Source organism: Humulus lupulus, chromosome 5 (genome assembly GCF_963169125.1).
Source record: "Humulus lupulus chromosome 5, drHumLupu1.1, whole genome shotgun sequence".
Taxonomy (NCBI): domain Eukaryota; kingdom Viridiplantae; phylum Streptophyta; class Magnoliopsida; order Rosales; family Cannabaceae; genus Humulus; species Humulus lupulus.
The window spans coordinates 92,513,579-92,519,578 of record NC_084797.1 but is presented as its reverse complement, the minus strand read 5'-3'; positions in this window follow the sequence as shown (position 1 = coordinate 92,519,578).

Here is a 6,000-nt window from a genome sequence, read left to right as displayed (position 1 = left end):
ACGACTGACCTTGATGGAGGAGGAGATGAAAAAGCTCTTATCTAGAAAAGGTATTGATGATTGTTAATCTGATGAGGAGCTCAAACCTTTCACTCTGAACATTGCAACAGTTGTGTATCCTATTGGATTCAGAATGCCGAACATCCCATCATTTGACAGAAACACAGATCCATCTAACCACTTCTGGATATTCAATATGTTAATGATGGCCCAAAATGTCGGATTTGACCTAAGGTGCATTTTGTTCCCCATAAGTTTGATCGGGCCTACCAGAGAGTGGTTCAAGAAGTACGAAAAACATACGATAAGATCTTTGAAGAAGCTATATTCTGAGTTCAAGAAAGTGTTATAAGCTTCAAAGGCAGCTCGCATGGAGGTCGACTCATTGGACAATATAAAAGAGCAACCTGGTGAGTCCTTGGAAGCATATCTAAGCAGGTTAACCAACGTTGCAGCATAAGCAGGAGACTTTGATGATAGCTCTAAGCTCATGGCGATGAGAACATGAATCCTGGTGGGAGGTGATCTATGGCAGGAGCTCCAGCGAAAAGGGGTTAAAAGTGTAGATGAGTTCTTGGCCCCAGCTCAAGAGTGGATAAACTTGGAAGAAGCACGATCTATTGTCACATGAACTAGCCAAGCCCTTATTCAGCCCCCTAGACCAGCAACAAGTTGTAATGACCCAACTATTTCTAAGACTTTGGACAATTAAAAACTACTAGACTTAGCTACTACTTTTGGAGAAAAAATAAGAAATAATCATAACTTTATTAAAACTCTAAAATAATTATTGTATCAATAACATAAAATTATAAATTAAAATGTAATATGGCATGGGTACCCATTATTTGTAAAACATAAAACATAATTCAAAAGACTAAATAAACGTCATCCTCCAATGACATGTAGTCCACTCAGTCCATTCATCCTTAACACACAAGCCAAACTACCAAGAATCCTTCCGCCTCCATAATCACTTTCTTGCATCACACTAAAAATAAAGGACTAAGCATACTGCCCAACAAGGAAAATCTACTAACAACATATATCATAAATCAAAAGCATAAGACTATATCATAACCACATACTATAAAACATATATAACAACTCTAACCCATGATCATGGGGAATCTTGGGGTTTGCTATCTAACCAACTATAAGCCCTAAGCAACATAAGAACATTGGGGTTTGCTAGCTAAGCAACTATAAGCCTCAAGCGACATAAAATCAATGAGGTTTGCTAGCAAAGCAACTATAAACCCCAAGGACAACAAGACATATTCATAAATATCATAACATAACATAAACATATTATAACATAACATATCATAACATATAAGCATATAAAATCTATCCTATTTTCCTTACCAAAAGCCGGGATATTTGGAAACAAGAACGAGATTTAGAAATTCCTATAAACCAACAGTAGAAAAGGGTGAGAATCTTTAAGAATAAAGATGAATATGGGAACTAAAAAATCAAGAAGAAACTTACAAATAAAGACCTTAAGTTTCAAGAACTTAAATATCTAATCAAGAATCAATTACAAGAGTTAGGATCTGAATAAAAGAAACTAAAAAAAACTAAAGACTTATATAGAACTAAACTTAAGGAATAGGAATACCTTGAATGACCTTATGAATTGATCTAAACCCCAATACTGAAATCACACTATTTCTCATTTCCCAAGTATTTATAAAAGCTTAGAATAATAAAGCTTTAACCCAAAACCAAAGTGTGTCTCTCAATAGTAACATTAGCACCTTGGAGTCTCTGATCAAATGCTTGAAGAATGATGAAAATGGCTGAGTAGTAGGTCTTATTTATAGAGTTCAAGGAGTGAAACTAAACCCTTTTTAATTTGAATAAATAAATGATTATAAAATGAAAAAGATTTGAATTTTCGTTCAACTAACGCCCAGAACTCGGTCAAAATCGTTCAAAGGAAATTCTAAGTGGTTAAGGGTATTTTTAAAATTTACAAAGTCATACTTCTAAAACTATACCCATGGAGCCGATATATCGCCCACCCTAGGAAATATATCGCCTCCCCCAGTATTCTTGAGGCTTTTTCGATCGTTCGTGCAAAGTCAACTTGTTTTCAGTATCTTCCATTAGGCGATATATAGGCCCCTATGCTGCGATATATCTGCATACGTGGATATATTAAACATGTATTTGCACTTTTTTAGCATAATTTGAATTGGATAAACAGCTTCGACTGAGTCATAATACGATCCGAACAGTTGCTGGAAGGTTCTAGAGCATCTAGATCTTTCTTTTATTAAAACTATTCATCAAAATACTTAATTCCTTAATAATCATGATTATGACAAGTGTCATGCTCTTAGTGGCTCTATCTAAACCTTAGGTTATAATAAATAATATATCTATGACTAACAATATTAATCAAACCTTAGGTTATAATTAATATTCATAAACTATAGGTTAAACTTATAAAATCCATAATAGTTGCTATGAGTTTCCAACAAAGTCTCGACTTGAACCAAAATCCACGGTAACTAACATACTACTAACTAATACTTATTACTACTACTACTACTAATACTATAAAACTAGGCTAAGTAAACATTCTTGTACTCGACAATTTTCCCCTACTACAAAGAATTTCGTCCCCGAAATTAACTTACCAAACAATTCTGGATATCAGGCTAACATGTCTTCCTCCAACTCCCACGTTGCCTCTCGTTCGGAACTATTACTCCATAGGACCTTGACTATTGGAATACTCTTAGATCGTAATTCCTTCATCCCTCTATCTAGGATGCTAACTGGTCGTTCCTTGTAACTCAAGTCTTTCTAAAGTGCTATCGTATCATACATGAGGACGTGAGATGGGTCTGACACATATATATGTAGCATCGAGATGTGGATCACATTGTGGCTATCTACTAGAGCTGGTGGTAGGGCTAATCTATATGCAACTACTCCCACTTTTTCCAATATCTCAAAAGGACCTATAAATCGGGGACTAAGCCTGTGTTTCTTCCCAAACTACTTCACACCTTTCATAGGAGATATATTTAAGAAGACCTGATCTTCGACTTTGAATTCCACATCACGCCGCTGCGCATCCGCATAATTTTTCTGACGGTTCTGAGCAGTAAGCATACGCTTTCTAATTAGCGCTACTGCATCCTGAGCTTCTCTAATAGCATCGGGTCCAAGAAGTTTCCTTTCTCCTACCTCGTCCCAATGTAATGGAAATCGACACCTTCTTCCATAAAGTAACTTGTAGGGTGCCATCCCGATTGTTGACTGGTAGCTATTATTGTAGGAGAATTCTATCAGCGGCAAATACTTACTCCATGATCCTCCGAAATACAGTACACAGGCATGCAACATATCTTCTAAAATATGTATGGTACGCTCGGACTAACCATCTGTTTGAGGATGAAATGTTGTACTAAGACTTAACTTGGTACCCATAGCTTGCTGCAAGCTTCCCCAAAATCTCGATGTAAACACCGATCCTCTATCAGACATTGTAGTCTTAGGATTTCCATGCAATCTTACTATTTCATGAGCATAAATGTCTGCATACTGATCTGCTGGATACGTAGTCTTGACAGGCAGGAAATGAGCTGACTTTGTTAGTCTCTCTATTACTACCCAAGCCGAGTCGTGCTGCTTATTTGTTTGTGGCAAACCCATCGTGAAATCCATGGCTATGTCGTCCCATTTCCATTATGGAATACTAAGTGGTTGCAATAAGCCTGCATACCGCTGATGTTCTGTTTTCACTTACTGGCATACTAAACACTTAGACACATACTCCGCTACATCTTTCTTCATTCCTGGCCACAAATACACTGCCTTAAGATCATGAGTCATCTTAGTTGACCCTGGATGAACTGAGTATGGGGTATTGTGTGCTTCTTCTAAAATCTTTAACTTAATCCCTTGATCATTCGACACGCATACTCAATCATTATATCTTAAGAACCTCTGTCCTGACATAGAGAAATCTGTGGCCTTGCCTTCTTTAACTGCATCCATATGTGCTACTAATGTGTCATCATGCCCTTGCCCAATCCGAATATCTTCTAACAGACTTGATCTGATGGACAAGTTAGCCAGTTTACCAATGACTATTTCTATTCCGGCATTGATCAGCTCCTGCTGTAGTGGCTTTTCAATTTCAGCTAACGCTGCTAGAGTTCCATAATTTTTCCTACTTAGCGCATAAGTACCTACGTTTGCCTTTCCCGAGTAGCATAGGATTTCACAGTCATAATCCTTCACTAATTCTAACCACCTGCGCTACCTCATGTTAAGCTCCTTTTGTGTGAAGAAATACTTTAAGCTTTTGTGGTCCGTATAAATCTCACACCGTTCTCCATAAAGATAATGGCGCCAGATTTTCAATGCAAAGACCACCGCTGCCAACTCCATATCATGCGTTGGATAGCGTTGCTCGTATTCCTTCAGCTGCCTTGAGGCGTAGGCTATTACCTTGTCGTTCTGCATTAGCACCCAACCTAAACCTTGCTTCGATGCATCACAGTAGACTACAAACTTGTCGTTGGGTGTTGGTACACAAAGTACTGGTGCTGAGCATAGCTATCCTTAAGCAACTGGAAGCTCTCTTCACACTTATCAGTCCAGTTGCATCTTTGCTTCTTCCGTGTCAGGTTAGTGAGTGGAGTGGCTATCTTAGAAAAACCCTCTACAAACCTCTGATAATAACCTACTAATCCTAGAAAACTTTTCTTTGGTCTTGGCCAATCCTTCACAGTCTTTACCTTAGATGGGTCTACAACAACTCCTTCCTTGGATACTATATGGCCGAGGAACGCTACTTGCGAAAGCCAAAAGTCACACTTTTTGAACTTAGCATAAAGTTGATGCTCCTTTAGTCGTAACAAGATCAATCTTAAGTGTTCCTCGTGCTCATCTCCGTCCTTTGAGTACACCAAGATATCGTCCATAAACACTACGATGAATTTGTCCAAATAATCCTTGAAGACCCTATTCATTAAATCCATAAACGCAACTGGAGCATTGGTAAGACCAAATTACATAACCAGAAACTTGTAATGTCCATAACGTGTTCTAAAAGTTGTCTTAGGAATATCCTCTTCTTGTACCTTGAGCGGATGATACCCGGACCATAGGTGGATCTTTGAAAACACGGTTGCTGCTCGGAGTTGATCAAACAAGTCGTCAATTTGGGGTAGCGGGTACTTATTCTTAATCGTTACCTTATTCAACTCACGGTAATCTATACACATCCGCATACTTCCGTCCATCTTCTTCACAAATATGACCAGTGCTCCCCATGGAGAATGGCTTGGTCTAATGAAACCCAAGTCTAAGAGTTCTTGTAGCTGTGTCTTTAACTCATTGAGTTCGTTAGGTGCCATCCAGTATGGTGCCTTTGAGATAGGCTCAGTGCCCGATACAAGTTTGATTGTGAAGTCAATTTCCCAAGTCGGCAGCAACCCTGGTATGTTCTCAAGAAATACTTCTGGGAATTCCCTTACAATGTGGACGTGTCCAACTTTTAGTGGTGTTTCCTTTACCACATCTGTGACGTTGGCTAAAAATGCGTGACATCCTTTTTCTATCATCCTCTGGGCTTTGAGAGATGAAATAAGCAGTGTGCGTAGTCCTTAAACTTTTCCCATATAGGATAGTCTCTAACCGTCAGAAGTCTCGAACGTCACTTCCTTGCATTTGCAGTCGATGGTTGTGCCATACCTTGCTAGCCAATCCATTCATAGTATCACATCGAAGTCTTTGATCTCTCGTTCTATCAGGTCTCCTTCTAGTTCTACATCCTCAATTTTGATCGGTATGCCTCGTACTATCCGTGATGATAAGACTACTTCGCCCGAAGGAAATTCTGTTACAAACCTAGTTCTAAATCTTTCACAAGGTTTGTCTAATTTCTCTATCATTCCTAATGAGATATATGAGTGAGTGGCTCCGGAATCAAATAATACTGAACATACTATATTGGGGATAGAAATCTGA